The 19003-nt window shown below is 45.3% G+C and overlaps 1 long non-coding RNA gene across 1 annotated transcript; it reads left to right on the top strand.

The window, feature by feature from the left end:
* The first annotated feature begins 329 nt into the window (after positions 1-329).
* LOC123086125 (uncharacterized) lies at positions 330-4212 on the top strand. Its single transcript, XR_006440508.1, has 4 exons — positions 330-1183; positions 1368-1545; positions 3156-3456; positions 3966-4212. It is a non-coding gene; the product is annotated as an uncharacterized lncRNA (long non-coding RNA).
* Positions 4213-19003: the final 14791 nt, after the last annotated feature.

A 19003-nucleotide genomic window follows, 5' to 3' on the forward strand; every position in this document is an offset into this window, starting at 1 on the left:
GTTCTGTTCCTGGGGAAAAAGTATTACTTGAATTGTATCTTAATCATCAGACCAAATTCATGAATTACTAGATGTTTCAGGTGAGCTGTCTAGGGTCCGAAGTCCCTTTGTTCACATAGTACATTTTTGTTTCTGTATGTGGATATTTATTTATTCTATAAATATAAGTGTTGCAAACTTCTGTGAAGTCTGATAAAAATAGAACAATGCAGGAGTTCCTTCCCCTGTCCCAGTCTGCTGGAAGTGTCTCTGCTGCCTCCCCAAGACGCTGGAAGGTCACCCACATCGATGCTCTTTCCGCCACTTCCACAAGCCACCAGATTGTATAGTTCATGCCCCTAGTCTACATGCCATGTCAAGTTGCATCCTCTTCTTGCTTAGCTACAAGTGCTCAATGCACTAGGATATACTCCCTCTGTTTCTAAATATAAGATGTTTTGGAAGTTTAAATTATACTGCCAAAACGTCTTATATTTAGGAACGGGCATAGTATATAAAAATCTACCTCTTACTGATCTCTTGTTGTATATTGGGAAGAGAAATATGCTTTGAATCATCTCCACAAGGATGTAGAATTACATTTATGGAAGGTTCGTATTCAAATTATTAAAAACATGAAGGAATGATCTCCTTTTAAATATGTTTGACTAGTAAATGGTATTTCTATGTAGTAGCTGTGTGCGCAAGGAAGATAATACAGGATATCACCCACTTTCGTGCCTTAGCTCAATAAATTGACATTAGTGAAAAGAAAAAACTGACAACCATACTTACTCGTAGACTGGTACCTAGCGCAAGTATAGGGTCTTGTAGACTGGTACAAGAAGAAATTAAAACCATTCCAAACAGGCCCTCTATGGTTTTTTGTTGGATGTCTGCATTCTAGCTAAAGATGACATTGAAGTTAATTGTCCTCCATCTTGCTGTGATAGTCAACCTTCTCTGTTTTATTTCGACTCTTCTATTTTTCCTGTCATAATGATAGTCTTGTGATAAGTGGCACTACTATGTCAGAGTGATGTTGCTCTGCTTTGTACCAACTTAGAATTCATGTTTTAGACTAACCTCATATTTCAGCTCGGCATTATAACTTAGGTCTTGAAAGGTTTGACAAGATCTTGAAGGTGTCGGAGGTTGGGCAAGATCCGCAAGGCATCCATACTAATATTTTCTGCTAATTTTGGTAGTAGCTTCTCTGTTTGTGTTCTGCAAAATCCGATGGAAAAAACAAGTGCTATGTTTTTTATAATATAGACGATGATATTCAGCAACTAAAGTGTGCGCCTTTCTTTCCAGTTTTCAGTTACATGCTTATCTAGGTGACACCTAACGTGTCAATCCTAATGTGCCACGAATTCTTGTTTCAGGAAAAAGAATGGAAAAGGAAGAGAAGAAGACAATGCTGAAGCACAAGAGCAAGAGAGGCTAGCTATACTTAAAGCAAGGAACAGCGAGGATTCTGAACGATTTGGGTCCTTTAAATTTTCAAATCTAAATGAAGATTTTGGAGGCCGAGCCAGTCAGGGACAAAATAAAAGGAAGAAGGTGATCTGTTTTGTTACTGCATCTATTGTACAATTGCATCTATCGTAAAACTGCATCTTGTTACATGCTTTGCACAGCCCACTTTGTCATGCACATTAATTCATGCTTTGCACAGTTCACTTTGTCATGCATATTAATTCATGCTTTTTGCAATTCACTTTGTCATGCACATATTAGGTGCATGTTGATGTTAAGTTCTCACATCATCTTGTTTGCTAATTTGTAGAGCAATGTAGAAAACCCTACTGTTAAAGCAACTCGAGTTCTTAGGTCCTATATAACTAGAGATACTCCATGAGCAGCATAGATGAGATACTTTTATTCTTGTCAGCCCGCCTGAATGCACGAGAGAGCCTAGCTGTTGCTCAAAGACTGAATGCACAACCCACTGCAGCCCAGTCTATGAGAAAAGCAGACCAGCAAGCCTGAGATGATGTGTTTCCAAAATAATTGAGTGTTGACTAATGCCTTAGTACTACCATGGTTCAAATGTTGAATTTTTTTCCTGTGTTTTTCTTTAAGCTGGCCCGCCCAGCTATTTTGTTGTAGCTCGGCCACTGATCCAAAGTAAAACAATATTCTACACTAGAAACAGTACAAGATATCTCTGGGTCAACTTATGTAATAAAGTAATCTTTGCATGCAGATTGTTAATATCAGTGAGAAACTTTATCTCAAGTTATTATATGATCTTAGTTACTGTAGTTTTCAGTATGGTTGCTCTTGCCGGTCGACTTTAGCTTACCCTCCATTTTTGAATGTCTTGAATTGATTTCTCTTCATGTGTTTGTCGCTCTTCCTATTTCCATTCCCTGTGCCATAGTAATATATAATTGTTTCTGATGAATATAAGACATTCAGTGTGCTTAAGGACATGGGCAAAACCAAGTATAATTTTAAGAGGAGCATTTACGAGATCGAGCAGCTGCATGATTTCTCAATGCAAAGCTCCTAGCTGTGTTTGTGCACTTATTCTTCCAATATATTCTTAGGATATGCCTAACTACAGTTTTGTCACATGGATTCCTCCTTATTTTGTTATCAACTCACTTGAACTTAATTAGTTTACCTGTTAATGTTACTGACTTGAATTGTTTCTGAATGTATTAGGTATCAATTTGTCAATCTTTTACTAAATATAAATAAAATACAAAAATGTTGCAACAAAATGGGCCTGATTCCAGAACTAAGCATATTTTTTATACCCCATTCTCAACTATATGCTCTAGATTATTATGTTGTAGATCGAAATCCAAATATAAAGATAATTACAATTGTTATCTAATTCACAACCTATATACAGGAACCAGCAGCATTTTAGTCCATTTTAATCTGTATCCAATTTAGTAAACAACAAAATTAGGTGAAATGGAAATACAGAGGAAAAATGAAATAGCCCACCTAAAGATTTCCCCATAACCATTTTGATTTGTAAAAGTGGTAATTTAACCTTCCAATATGCAGATATTGTGACTTCACTTAGGATAGCGGATCCCAGGATCCTTAAGCAAGCCCTTGATAGACATGCAGACCACTAAGTTCACATATTTGTGTTCTGAAAAAGTTTTGGCCCTCTGCTGTCACTGATTGCTTCTTACTTTTTTGTACAGGGACCCTGATTGCTTTGCGTGGACACTGATTACTTATTTCTCTTGGAGGGTTACTAAAATGCGGTGTCTACCTTGTGTTGGAAAAACTTGAACTCTAGGTCTACCGGAGATTAGTTAAGAAAATGTGAGTGTAAACTTGAAGGTCTCCTTGTCACAATTTTACAGAATGAACCAATCCTTTTCGATTTGCTTTCTTCTGCATGCATATCATCCAGAGGGAGAAGGAACCATCGTCTAAGGTGCATCAAATCAAGCTAGAGGTTTCTGCATCCATTTTAGTCGAGTAGCAGTCTTGCGAAAGGTGACCATGGCAAACATTTTATCCTGTTACAAGCACGTTATTTGGATGAAATGGTGTTTATTGTTGGTGGCTTATTTGTATGCCTAACAAGTTGGGAGCTTTTCTTCAGGGTATGTCATAACCGCAACCTTTAGGTTACTATAAACAAGTTTGGAACGACAAGAATATTAAATTATAATTTTTCATTGTTTTGTTACTATAACTGGAATGGAATGAGCTGTGTACATTAGCCTGATTCAAATCCTTTTCATCTCCAATAAACGATCTGTGTACAACATCAGCCTTCATTCAAACTCCACATACTGAATAGTTTCACAACGTGTGCTGCTACAGCCAACACCCAATAGCAAGGCAAACAAAGAAGGCATTAGAACACTTGTCCTTATGTGATGTAAAAATTGCATTTTTATTTTGCTTCCAGTACTAGTTGCATGTCAATGTATGTTACAATAGGTTTATTGTGCTATGAGAGCTCCATTTTGAGTTTCCATTCTGTATTTCTGTTACAGGTTTCCCAAAGATACACTACTTGATGGAGGTTTGGATGATCTACAAGCTGCTGAAGGTTTGCAAGATCTACTATTAAGTTGGTGGAGTGATAATGTAATGAGCCTTGTTTGTTGAACCTGGAGACATTGGCAAGTTGTGCTCATATTGGTGGTTGTTTTGGCACATAAACATGTATGTACTCCTTCTGTGGCAGTCTGCTTATATATGTTCTTATGTTTATGGAATGAAGTTTAGGGTTTTTGATGAGGCTTATATGTTACTTTGAAGTGTATGTATAAATTGTGTGAGGTGTCCTGATTGCTTAACATAATGGATGGATATTGCATCAGGGATGTGTACAATAGTATGCTAGTGAAATCGAAGTGCTGGCATCATAACTGCTGGGAAAACATGCATTGCAGGCAGCTGAACTGCCAGTAATTGTAGTTTCGTGTGCCCTGACCAATCTGCCGGGAGAAAATAGACTGCCGGCAAATACAAGGGCCAGGGCAGAGAAACTGCCGGGAGAAATCTATCTGCCGGGACAAGTAATCCCCGGCAGCCGTTCTCGTGGCGGTTCTATCTGCCGGGAGAAACACTGTCCCGGCAGTTTGTCTGCCCTTATAAGTGCATTCTCCCGGCAGTTTTTTTGTCCCTATATCAGTGTTGTGGTGTAGTGTCGGCGCCTCCTCGGGAGGAACTCCCCCAACCACCTGCCTCGGGAGCCTCGGCCTACGGCCCGACCTTGGGAGCGCGCCTACTCCTGGAGGTCGAGCCTCAGGAGGGGTGCTGGACCAAGGAGTTCAAGGAATACCTAACGCAAGGGATGCTGCTGGAGAAGGACGAGAACGCGGAGCGTGTGGACCGACAGGCTACGACATACTGCATTCGGGGCAGTGAGTTATACAGGAAGCGGCCAAATGATGTTACCTTACGATGCATCTCCAGGGAACAGGGGAATGAGCTATTGGCCGACATACACGGCGGGGACTGCGGGCACCACTCTTCATCACGGACCCTCGTCGGCAAGGTGTTCCGCAACGGGTTCTACTGGCCTACGACTCTCAACGACGCAACCGAGCTAGTGAAGTCCTGCGAGGCCTGCCAATTCCACGCCAAGGAGATCCATCAGCCAGCTCAGGGCCTCCAGACCATCCTGCTCTCGTGGCCGTTCGCAGTATAGGGGCTGGATATCTTAGGCCCATTCCCTCGAGCGCCTGGGGGCTACCGCTACCTCTACGACGCCATCGACAAGTTCACCAAATGGGCGGAGGTAGAAGCCGTCCGCACCATTCCAGCCGGATCTGCGGTCAAGTTCATCAAGGGTGTCGTAAGCCAATTTGGGGTCCCTAATCGCATCACTACCGACAACGGCTCGTAGTTCACTAGTAATCTTTTCAAGGCATACTGTGCTAACCTTGGAACGCAGATCTGCTACACTTCAGTGCCACACCCTAGGAGCAACGGTCAAGCCGAACGCGCCAACGCGGAGGTCCTCAGGGGCCTTAAGACCAGGACCTTCAAAAAGAAGCTTGAGGCCTGCGGCAAGGGTTGGCACGACGAGCTCCAGTCTATGTTGTGGTCCATCCGCACCACCGCCACCAAGCCAACAGGCGAGACCGCGTTCTTCCTCGTCTATGGAGCAGAAGCGGTTCTCCCTCACGAGGTCAAGCATCGCTCCACGCAGGTCCTGGCGTTCGATGAGATGCAGCAGGACGCCATGCGGGGGATGGACCTTGTGTTGGGGGAGGAATGCCACCGTGAAGCCTCGCTCTGAGCGGCAAGGTAGCAGCAGGCGCCGCGACGGTACCCCTGTCGCAGCATCCGCTCCAAGACGCTCGAGGTGGGCGATCTCGTCATGAGGTGGGTGCTCTCCAGGGAAGGGCTGCACAAGCTCTCCCCCATGTGGGAGGGCCCGCTTAGGATCGCCCGTGTCTCCAGGCCTGGCGCCGCGCGCCTGGAGACACAGGACGGGATCTCCATCTAAAACGCTTGGAACATCCAGCACCTCCGGAGGTTCTACCCATGAAGCAAGGCCCAGCGCCTGTGAAGCAAGGCCCCGTGCCTGTGAAGATCTCCGCTCGTGACACTCTCACGTAATAATGAGTGGAGTTGTATACGCCCCGGAATCTCAGGAGTGCCGCCCTTGGGCCTCGGGGGCTCCCTCCCACGTCTTAGTGGCAGCACTTAGCTCCGCGCTGGTGAGAAGACAAGAAGACTAGACTAGGTGCCGGACGCGGCTTTTCATTTGCTTTCTGTAGTTGGCTTGCCCCTTTTTCTTAATGGAAGTTTGCATTCTGGCCTTTCTTGTCCTCTTTGTTCGATTGCCTTACCCTCTGTTCTTCCTTGGATTTTTGTTTTGGTCCGTGCTCACCCTCGCATGCCTCGCGAGGGGGCTGGACAGGTGCCCCCGTGAAGGTGCCCTCGTGAGCGTTTTTCCTGTTCTTCGCGAGGCACCCACGCCCGCGCCCGCAAGCTGGCACACCTCTCTCAATCCGTGCTCCTCGGGTACCGCGATACGAAGCGCTGGGTCATGGCCGGCGGTGCCTGCGACTAGGATTCGGAAGAATAAGAGTTTCCTAACAAATTTTTTTGCAGTTCCCAAATGCCTTCCGAGCAAAGGAGGCCTCTCCAGGCACTGGGGAATGCGCGCCTCGTGAGGCAGAAACTTCTTTAGGCACATCAAGCTAAGTTATCTCTACACGCCCACATAAAACATTGGTACCACAACACGACGCAGGGACGATACACATAACATATCAACTCGGAAATTATGGTTCATTACACGCCCCCGCAGGGCCCATACTTGTTTTTTCTTAAACGCAGGAAGGAAAGAGCAAAACAAAAGTGGTGCGTGCCCCCACAGCAGTTTGTGAGAGCGGACCCATGGCGCTTCCCTGAGCTCAGCCAGACCCCTCATCATGCTTCACTGGAGCGCGGCGACGAGATGACCCGCTGCCTCCCTCAAAACGGGAGCGACGGCTGGTCATAGCCGTCGCTGCTGGAGCTGTCGCTGGAGGAGGAGCCGCCGTAGCTGGATGAGCCGTGGCCAGCGCCAAGGACGCACTACTAGGAAAAGGGCTATAGATAGGATTGACACTAATGGCGCACCAGGGAAGTAGTGCGCCACTACTATATACTAATGGCGCACCAGTTGGTGATGCGCCATTAGTGTGGAAGACACTAATGGCGCACCAGAAAATAGGTGCGCCACTAGTGATAAATATTTTTTTTACATACATACTAATGGCGCATCCTACCGAAGTGCGCCATTACTAGTTCTAACTAGTAATGGCGCACCAGACATGGAGTGCGCTAGTACTGAATTTTTTTATTCTTTTTTTTTGCAAAACTACTAATGGCGCACCGCCTCACAGTGCGCCATTACTAATTTAAACTACTAATGGCGCACCCTGTAGAAGTGCGCCATTAGTATATATTTTGATATCATGAATATTTTTAAATTTCATGGGCACTTTTTGATATCATGAATACTTTTAAATTTCATGGGCACTTTTTGAATTCATGAATATTTTTTTTAAATTTGATGATATTTTTTCACATTCAATATGATAAAATATTGAATATTCATGAGGACACTCGATGTCGATCCCCCTCCATCTCGATCTCGATTCCCCCTCCATCTCGATCTCGATCCCACCCGCGCCTCCTCTCCTATCTTCATTTTTTAAAAAATAATAATAAAAAGTTCACCGCTCCACCGCCGCCGCCGACCCACCGCACCCTCCCCCGCTCCACAGCCGCCGATGACCCCCCGCACCCTCCCCCGCTCCACCGCCGCCACCGACACCCCGCACCTTCCCCCGGCCCGCTCCACCGCCGCCGCCGACACCCGCACCCTCCCCCACTTTTTGAAGATATTTTTATATAACAAATTTGATGATATTTTTAAATAAGAAATTTGATGATATCTTCAAATAACAAATTTGATGATATTTTCAATTAAAAATAAAAAAAAACAAATTTGATGATATTTTCAAAAAAAATTGATGATATTTGATGATATCTTCTGTTCTAGTCCTCATGAAAATAACAAATTTGAAAAAAAACAAATTATTAGATGCAACAAGAAATAATGAAAAAAATGGTACTAATGGCGCATCAAAGGAGGGTGCGCCATTGCTGTCAGAAAAAAAAGTTACTAATGGCGCACTAGAGGAGGGTGCGCCATTGCTATCAGAAAAAAACTACTAATGGTGCACCAGAGGGTGGTGCGCCATTGCTATAGTGTCTAGCTGGATACCCCTTCGCCCGATCCCCCTTCCCTCTCCCTCGCCAGACCCCCCTTCCCTCCCCCGCCGCGCCCGCTCCGACGACCCCCAGCCCGCTCCAACGACCCCCGCGCCCGCTCCACACCCGCTCCGGCTCCCCCGCCTGCCGCCACGACTGCCAGCCCGACGCCACGGCGCACCCAGCCGTCCGAAGCCTCCGCTGCCCCGCAGCCGGCACAGGAGCCCAGCAGCGCCTCCCTCCGCCGCCCCTACTGCGCCGCCGCCCGTCCTCCTCCGCCCGTAAGCCCCCTCCTCCTCCGCCCGTAATCCCCCCTCCACTCCAAACCCCTGACCCCTTCTTGTCTCGTCTCTACAGGTAGACCGCGCCGGCAAGCGACCAGGACGACGCCCGGAGAGGAGAGGAGGGCCTTCTCCTCACTGTGTAGCCGCCGACCTTGTCCTGCTCGAGGAGGAGGAGCAGGAGGGGCGCACCCAGCCACCACAGTCATCGCAATCAAGGGCTTCTTCCACCTAGACCTCTAAATCCACGACGCCGTCGTTCAGCCACCCAAGGTGAAGGTGCCCCCAACTCCCGTCCTTGTTTCATTCGATCTGGCAGCCATGGATTTGGGTTCCTCAAGGCTGCCTAATTACTCTACCATGTGTTCCTACTACTAGCTCTAGCCATGGATTAGGGGCTAGTGTAGATGCAAAATAAGGTCAAATCCCTCTCGAATTTAGGTCAAATTAGGTTCAAATCCCTCTGAAATTAGTATGTAAAGCTCATTGTTCTGAAGTTCTGATCAGTTTAGTACCTTAGTAAGGAATAACACAAGCTTGCTGCTAGTTCAGTACCTTTTGCTGCTAGTTCCTCAAGGAGTTCTGCTCAAAATTAGCTCAACAAGTTGCATCTGGCTTTTAGAAAGTTGTTTTGGCTTAAGAGGATAAGTTGTTGTATATACTGCATAAAGTTCAGCAAGAACAGGGCATCAACAGTGCTACTCTAGTATCTAGTTGGGGAGGGACAAAATGGACAAGGCATCACTGTAGCTGTACTGCACAACAAACTATTAGTCTTAGGATTAACACTCCTCATATGAGATGAGAGGATTTTTTTAAATGGCTTTTCCCTCTAGCTAGCTTTAAATGGCATCACTGTAGCTGCCAATTCAGATAAACCTGAATTGACTTTTCCAGTGCTGTATTTGTCCCCTCGGATTATTGTAAATTATATGTAGTGAAGCATGCAAATTGGATTTGCTATAGTCAACCTATTAATATTTGTCAGTTTTGAAAATTCAGTTTATTCGGTTACTAAAAATTCAGTTAATTCAGTTAGGCACACAAATTTCAGAACTTTTGTGTGCCCTAGTACTTGGTGTTTGTAGAAAATTCAGTTAATCCATCGAGGTGAGCACTGATGCTACAAAAAGAGAAGACATGTATGAGTTTGGAGAAAGTGCCAATTTGATTTTCAGTTGCTAGCTAGCTGTGATTTATTGTTTCAATTTGGATTCCAGAAATGTTACTGTGTGTTACTATGACCCAACTTTATCTGTACCATAGCATGCTACTATCGGTTATTTTTGAACATCAAATTCAGTCTGTATCTTGCGTTCTTTTTTTGTTCAAAATTTCTCAAACTCTGAATAAAATAAAATTATATGGAAAGAAGCACATGAGTATCAACAATAATTGTTTCTTTCTGCTTGAATGAATGGAGTACAATACAAGTTCAGGAACAAGGGACATTTTTTGCAATTGTGAACTCTCAATGCTCAAGTCTGGAAGTGTTTACAAATTCAAAGAGTTCACATGACTACTGGTCAAATACTCTAGTGTATTTAGTGTAAATCTAGTCTGAAACAAGTAGAGCTCTTGTTGATTTGCAAATTCAGTTTAAATAAAAATTTGGTACATGACTACTGATCATGTATGAAAGATGTTGCTACTGGATGAGCACAAGAACTAATTAGTAGATTTTGATTTTGAATGATTTTGAATTTTTATGACTAGTGATCAGGTTTCAAATGATTTTGAATTTTTATGATTTTTATGCACATAGGTGAAGCCACCGACTACACTTCAGGTTCTACTCCTGGAACACTTCAGGAATTTTACTTCATAACTGGAGTATTTTGATGATATTGGGGGGTTTTGTCTCCGACCATTGTGTCGTGATGATATTGTGGGGTGTTGTGGGGTTGTAGCTGGGTGGGGTGGGGTAATGAATTTGGAGGTACCCCAAGAGGCCCTTGAGTTTGCCGGAATGTCGATTAACTTCCGTTCCGGCAAATTCGGGTACTCCATATGTCCTATTTTCAGCAAAGGTTATGCTGAAATTTTCCGTGAATTTTAGCATGACTTTGCTAAAAATAGGACATATGGGGTACTTGCGACTAATGCATGGGCCGGGGTATCTTAGTACTTAGTTAAGTAGGATCAACTGCCCCGCCATTCTTGCTGCATTAAACCATAGGTGGCAATAGAGCCAAGTGATTAGGCCCAACTTAGAATTCTTGTTAGCATCGATAAACCCTAGATGATAAACCCAACATAGGTGGCAATAGAGCCAAGTGATTAGTGCCAAGTGATTAGGCCCAACCTAGGGTGCCCCGGCATCGATAAACCCTAAATGATGAAAACTTAACTTCGCTTCTATAGGGTGCCTCGGTGTCGATGAGAACCTAAATGATGTACGCTTAGGCTTTTAGGGTGCCTCGGCATCAACAAAACCTAAATGATGAAAGCTTAGGCTTTTAGGGTGCCTCGATGTCGACAAACCCTAAATGATAAAACCTTGGCTTTTAGGGTGCCTCGGTGTCGATAAGAACCTAAATGATGAAAGCTTAGGCTTTTAGGGTGCCTCAGCGTCGACAAACCCTAAATGATAAAAGCTTAGCTTTTAGGATGCCTCGGTGTCGACAAACCCTAAATGATGTAGTTTTGAATTATGAACGTAGGATATGTCGTCATCATCATCGGACGACGAAAGTATCCCGGCGGGGTGCGACTGGTGCCACGACGATCGAGGTCTGTGCGACATGCCTCACCTGGACGATGATCGGCGCTTCAGCATTAAGCTCGAGGAGACCTTTGAAGTTGAAACAGTACACAACGACGACAAGTGTTATTTTCATAATTAAGCATGACTTCAACTATTTCAACGTGTAATTTTCATCTTTTACAATTCGAGTATAGCTTATCCCATGCCATGCAAGACGCTATGTCTTGGAGAGGATGGATTTTGAAGACCATGAAATTTCTGAAACAAAGAAAATTCACCTAAGGACTCATCACAATGTGGACTTTGAAGTAAATCTATATAATTCTGAGAGCGTAACCCATTTTGGTTGCAAAAATTGGGAAGCATTTTGCAAGATGTATGGTGTTGATGAGGGTATGCTTATCACCATGGATCTTGGTAATCCTGACATCAACCAAGACAATATGGACATTTGGGTCCTTGTTGATACGCCTCTAGTTCTACCGCTATGTGAGTTTCTCAAACATAGTTATTAGCTAATTTATATTGTTTATTTCAAAATAGTTGATAACTTATTTCCATTGACAACTTATTTTTATTGTTCAAAGAATGTGCGGGAGATGGTAGACAAAACCCACTACACCGATGGCTCCGAATTAACAACTTACAAGGAGAAAAATCATCTGGTTGGATTTTGTACTGACATTGAGAATTACATTATCCACAAACAAACTCCTCAACATTATGGTAAATACGTGCCACTAGTGCATGTGTTCAACTACGGTAACTACCATGGAGATACCCTGGTAAGATTTTTACTATTACGACATCCGTGCATCTTTTGCATACTTCTAAAACTAGTACATCATTGCTAACTATGAAGTTATTACTATGTTTTTCAAGAGATAATACCAGAGAATTGTGTGCCTCATATGATGTATCAGAAAGGTAGTGTTAATGTTTTGAACATACAGCCAGGTCGTCCTACGAATCTCAACTGTCCATACGAGATTTCTAAAAGAAGTGGAGACATGAAAATCAAAGGATGGAAAAAATGTATGGACAGTCGTAAGGAGCTTCTTGGAAGCAAAAGGAAGCGAAGCGCAAGAATTGGAGACATGATGTTCTCCATTCTCCATAATGGAGAGTCAAGGTCTATATTGTTTTATGCTATTTTAGCTTAAATAGGGTATTTAGGTCCTGCCTAATACTGATGATCATGTGCTAAGAACAATTAAGTAGGGTTGGTTCGATGACTATCAAGATGATGATCGTATGACTTGTTATGAATAACGAGTAGAAGTTGTATGATGATGATTAGTAGGACTTGTTAGGATTAATATTACTTCCGACAAACTCGATACTCGCGGTCTCGAGACTTGTAATGTTTTATCTTTGTTTGGTCTTTTGAATTCGGAGACTAATCTTCTATTGTATTCGATGAATTTGCTGTTGCTGTGTGCTACTGTCTATATTCTGTCAAATAATATATTTTGTAACATGTGCAAAAATCAGAAAAGTAAAAAAAATAAAACCTAATATTCATACTAATGGCGCATCACTACAGAGTGCGCCATTAGTATGCCAAGTATACTAATGGCACATCTATCCGCAGTGCGCCATTAGTGTGCCAAAGCACATGGTTAAATATGGCCCCTGGGAGGCACACTAATGGTGCATGGTGTTATATACTAATGGCGCACCAGTGGTGCGCCATTAGTAAAAATTACTAGTGGCATGCTACTAATGGCGCACCAGTGATGCGCCATTAGTAGGCAAAACTGGTGCGCCATTAGTAGGCCTTTTCCTAGTAGTGACGAAGCCACCTTCCTCTTCGTCACGACCATCACCAAGGCCGAGCACCTCGTCGCCGTCGTTGTGCTCGGGGCAGCACCCAATGCGGCGACCATCTTCCCCAAATACCCTCACGAAGAGGGTCGCATCGCCATCGTACTTGTACTGGAGGGCACACCGCCTGCCCAGTCCGCGCGCGTGGGTGAACGTCTGCCAGCCGCGGGCCAAGGCCGCGTTGCCCGCGGCGGAGACTTCAACCATGACCCACAAAGCCCTACTGCAGCAACCGTCCGCCTGCAGCCAGAGACCGCCTGGACCTGCGGACGGCAGTTCGCCGACAAAGAACAGCGGGAGCTGAAGCCAGGTGCCAGCCAGGTTCTTCGACCACACGATGAACTCCGCCATCACCTCCGCCGAATGGAAGCACGGCCGAGGAGGCTACACAACCACGACACGCCTCACTTCATCAACGGGACTGCCACGACCATGGCGACTCCTTCCACACGGGGGGGGGGGGGGGGGGGGGGGTGGCGCTGCCGCGAGGGGCCACAGCGGGGGTCGTGGCGTGCTTGCGTGGGCGACCATGCCCCTCCTGGGTGGTGGCGAGCCGAGCCCCTCCTGGCAGGCCTTCCCCTTCTCCACGGCCGAGAACCTCCTCGTCGGCACCATGAGTGTCGCTCCTAGCAAGGAAGCGAGTAGGAAGAAGCAGAAGGAGCGAAGGAAGTGATGGGTGACAGGGGCTCCGCTCCCCCTTCCCATTTATAGCCAAGAGGAGGCCAACAACCGGCCTCCACAATCTAACATAATGATGACCTTTTTCTGCATGCAGCAGGGACCCGTCAAGTCGAGCAGTTGCCGAGGAAGCCTAGGGAAGCGGAGATGCCCACGACCAATCAATCACCATGTGTCAACCAAGGCCGCAGGCTGTTAGGGCCCGCGACGCTCCGTACTTGCACATTGGCTTTGCCTCGAAGCCAAGCCCGAGCGCGCCTTGGGCCCGGGGGCTACTGCCGGCGTTCTGGGAATGGAGGTCCCCAGACTTGCCTGCCCGCGGCCCACACCGTGGCTCTACCAGCGACCCTGTGTGGCCCATCTTCACCAGCAAGCACTCAAAACCCTCGCGAGGGGCCAAACCTCGCGAGGCGGACGACGCAAGACCTCCTCGAGGGCAGCCTCACCAGGCTGGCTCATGAGGGGCGGAGAGATCAAGGCAAGGGAGACCTCGCGAGGTCCCCATGATGTAAGCCATGACGACCAAGGCCAGGCGGTTACTTGGCAGGCGCCAGTGCGTGCAGTGTCCTTGTTTCCTCTTTGGTGCTAAAGAGGCTAGCTCAGGCGCGGAGTCCCGAGGCATCAAGCAAAAGTTTCCATATCGGTGCAACAAGACCAAGACCAGCAGGACGGCAGGATGGAGGTCACCGTGGAGCCCAAGACAGCGTCACCATTGGAGCCTTTGGCAGGTGAAGACTACTTTTGTCAGGATAACTTGTACTACCTGTCCCCCTTCAAACTTGGACGTTGTGGGATCCCTTCCTGCTCAATATTTGGGAAGAGGACCAGGGCATCTATAAATAGGACTAGCCACCACCTTAGCAAGGAAGAGGATCATTCAGACCACCAGACACCACACAAGCTCGCCAAGGACAAGAACACCTCTCCTCAGGAGGCCGTTCTTCCCCTTGTAACTGTTCATCCTCAGCCCACGAGGCAATCCACCACACTACACTAGAGTAGGGTATTACACTGTAACGGTAGCTCGAACCAGTATAAATCTTGTGTCCCTTTGTTCTGTGAGTTCGAGGTGCTAAGACTTGAGATTGTGGTGAGGGCGAGAGCTAGAGGGGGAGAGATCTTCGTGCGCACCCCAGTGTTCGAACCTCAAGGGTTTTGCCGCAACCCGAAATCCGACAAACACAGGTAGTAGTCCCTCATTAATTTGGTTTACGTACCATAGATGACCCCTAAAAATGTATGAAGACATTTAAGACAATGGTGGTTCGTGAAGACATTCACGTTGAAGCTAATGACGATGAAGACATTCACTTGAAGACTTTGGAGTGCGAAGACATAGTTTCTTTCATAGTTTCCTTTTCCTCTTTCTTGAGTCATAAGAACCACCCTACTATTAAGTGGGGTCCAAGTGAACTAAGTCAGATGACTAAAGTGATGGTCAACCAAAATCCTATGTCTTTGAGCAAAGACAATGAGAGCAAATCTTATCCAGAGTTGGATTAGTCAGCTTTGCTTGTAGCCCAAGCCAAGCTGCCGCGTTTGTTTGAAATCCTACCATTGGACACGTGTTGGTTCCTTAGTGACCCAGGGTCATTTCAGACATATCATGTCGAGTTGCCTCCTGGCTATAAGTAGCCCACCCCTACACTATAAATTGGTGGCTGCTCAGATTTAGTGCACGACTTTTGTCATTTGAGAGCAACCCACCTCCGAAGCCTTTGAGAGAGATCCTTGTGAGGACAAAGCCCAAAACACCTAGAGCCAAATAGTGTTAGGCATCACTGAAGTCTTTCTGTCCGCGTGACCTAAAGACTTATTACACTGGAGGACTGTGCATCCTCTAGCCGGTCAGGCATCACGTTTTGAGGATCCAGGAGTCATTGTGGATCGCTAGTGAATGGAGCCTGTGAAGGTCTGGAAGTCTACCTTGAAGACGTGGGCGAGGACTGGGTGTCCTTAGCTCAAGGGGAATAGGGTGAAGACACAGTCTTTTGAGTTCAATCTCAGCCTCCCTAACCAGATGTACAATTGTCACAACAACTGGAACTGGTCTACCAAATCCTTGTCTTCAGCAAGCTACTGATTCTATCCCCTACCTTCTTTACATTTCAATTTGGCTTTGTGAAGTCATTGCTTGCTTGTCTGATCTGTTTGACTTCATTGTGTGAAGACTATTACCTTTTTGGCTTCATACTGTCTTCCATTCCGATCCGCACTACCTAGCTGCTATTAGTCTTCGTGCTTTCTCTATTTTGCTTACTTAACTATGGCTTGTCTAGTGTAGTTCATCTTCCACTGCATATCATATAGGTTCAATTACTTGTCTGTATTCAAAGACCTTGTGTTTTGTAGACTTCCATAAAAATCGCCTATTCACCCCCCTCTAATCGATAACTAGCACTTTCAGTTGCGCTCATAAAGTTGCGAGAATTGGCATGGTGCACAAAGCTAAACGTTCTATCATTCTGCAAAATGATGTCACAGAGTGATTGTTTATTAAGAGCAGGAACATGGCAATTGGTGCTTAATGCGACTATGCGATCATGCAATTGAAGATGGGCAATGTGATCATTATATATGAATATTCCATCGAGGAAGATCACAACAAATTTGCTAATGAAATGCACAAGCTCATGTATCCTGGATGATGTGGAAAGGCAAGATGCATCAAGGCATTTGTAATTTGAGTCAATCCAATGAAACGAGCAATTATGTGTCATGAGTGATGCAATAAGGCAGGTAATCATATGAATCAAGTCATGCAAGCTAGTAGTGCAAAGATGCAACATACTAGAGGTGATCATGGAAATCAAGTCATGTGTGCAAATAGTAGTCATATATAATGCACATGACATATCACAAGCATGTAAACAAGATATGAGCAAAGTATTATCATTGCATTGGCAAGAGGTCCTATGTAAATAGCAATGGAACATCATGACTCTCCCAACACAAGAATCGACAATAGCATGGGGCATGTATAGATCATGGCAGAAGCAACAAGGATCTCCACCAAGCATGCCAATACAAATAGAAGTAGTAAGATGGCGAATCAAGGGTAAATGTAAGCAAGGGTCACAATTGCATGGCAAAGGCATAGAAACAAGCATAGCATGAAAAGTGAACATGGCAAAATGGGCATAAGGTGACAAGTGATATATAGCCCATAACCATGTTAGAGCCAAGTAAAAGTAAGGCGCGAAGTTCTTGCGCAAAGGGAATGGTTGTAAGGATAATCCACGAGATCTCAAATCATCGTTGCTCTCAAGATCTCGTTTCATTAACTCATGGGATTATGAGGTTGACGAGTTTGCATAAGTACCTACACAAAACAAAGCCAAAGCAAAAATTGTGTGTGCGTGGTATATGTACACATCATCCATTATGTTGCATACGTGCATGTGTTGGTTAGCACAAAATATCTAATGCTCAAGTAAATGAGTAGCATGATATAGAAACATGCCATCCATCATGCAATGATAATTATTGTGTTAAACATGATCGAGACGCAAGTTATAGCAAGTGTGTGGCACAATAATATCATTTTTATTCATGGGATGCATATGGTGCACACAATCATGGGGATCATGCAATTCATAGGATGTAGGAAAATCTTCTAATGGGTATGAGAAACTATGGGGGTCTCCTCATGGGCAATATTAGAAGCATAATATGGATAAAAGTGACAACATGGACAACAATGCATGTCCAAAGCTAGATGATCATGGCATGGCATATGGGATAAATGATGCAAATGAAGCATATCAATATCATCACAAGAGAAACACATACCAAAAACCATGATCTCGTCATCTATGCCATAAGTGCGAATGGGATTTATTTTAATGGGGTGTGCATAGTTAGTATGTTCAGATTGGAATGATGCAATATGGGAGAACTCACTCATAGCTTCATCAGCTTGATGGTACCATGTGGAGTGTGCGTCATCGTCCATCATGGTCATCGTTTTGCCCATTGGAGGTATGGCCTCATTGAAGATTGGCGCATTGTTGCATTGGAGATCAAGCACCAAAAAGGAGAACACACTGGGATTAGAGGTTAAGTTATTAGAAGTCATAGTGGCCTCACATGCCGTCTCAACTACCTCACTCACTAAGTGTTGTGGCTCACTCACTCCCGGTAAGATGCTCTCAATCATATTATTGGTGGAGTCACTCAAATGGCTCTCAACCTCACTTGGGATGTGTGTCATACTCTCGTGTGTGGGGCTAGTGGTGGTCACACTCATCCTCTCGTAGGAAATGCACTCAATGTCGCATATGGTGGAGTCACTCATATTGCTCATTGTGGGGTGGCTCTCCTCACATGGGAATTGGAGCATCTTGTCATATGTGGAAGTCGGAGAGATGTAGGTGCCAATGTCTCCATGCTCAACTCCTATCACCGCCTTGGTTGAAGGGATAGTCTCATGCTCAACCTCCTCATCCATAACGCCTCCAAAGATGAATGCTGTTCCATGTGGCAAATCATCGCTCTCCTTCGAGATGAAAGATAAGGTCTCATGTGCGCTATCATAGGTTGACTCAGAGTAAGAGTCCCATTGGGGCACCGTCTTCATGTTGTTGGAGAGGTTTGTGCTCATTGCCGTGGTCGAAGGGGATGGCCCTTGCTCGACCGTATTGTCGTTGTCTTGTATGAGGCCCATATTATGTGGAACCTCGTAGCTCTTCTCCATGACCAAGCGAATTTCCCATGCTCAGGCATCCTCCTTCAGGGGCTTCTGAAGATGGAAGTGTCGCCCTCGCTTGTAGGTGGTCGCCTTGGACTTGATGATGTCGATGTAGGTGTACTCGTGCGAAGTTGGTGAAGATGTCCTACGTCCAAAGGCGAAGATGCCGAAGTGGTGGTGGTGGTTGTAGCTTCCTCTTGGTGATGACATTGTCGTGCTTGAAGTCAATGGTGCTCTTCGTCGTTGTTCACATTGGGCTTGCGGGCGGCTTGTCGGTCGTCTCGAAGATGATGATGGTGCCGCGTGGTACCTTTATCGGATTGTCACGTTGAAGATTTGTGACTTGAGCATCTATGCCTTGAAGATGATGAAGGGGAAGAAAACTTGTACTTGGCCCACACGTGTCGGATGTCATCCATGTGTGTGTCCTACTTGACGTTGATGTAGTCCATTTTCCTTGCTTCAGAGTGTCGTATGTCGATAGCTAGTCGCTCAATGCGGTCTAAGACCAAAGATGATGTGCCTTTCCTAGCCATCACAAGAAAGTTGTGGTGAGTAGGAATGTGAGGGAACAATACCAAAGTTACCTTTTTCGGAAGATTGAGGATGTATCAAGTATCACTC

The sequence above is a fragment of the Triticum aestivum genome, chromosome 4A (genome assembly GCF_018294505.1).
Source record: "Triticum aestivum cultivar Chinese Spring chromosome 4A, IWGSC CS RefSeq v2.1, whole genome shotgun sequence".
Taxonomy (NCBI): Eukaryota; Viridiplantae; Streptophyta; class Magnoliopsida; order Poales; family Poaceae; genus Triticum; species Triticum aestivum.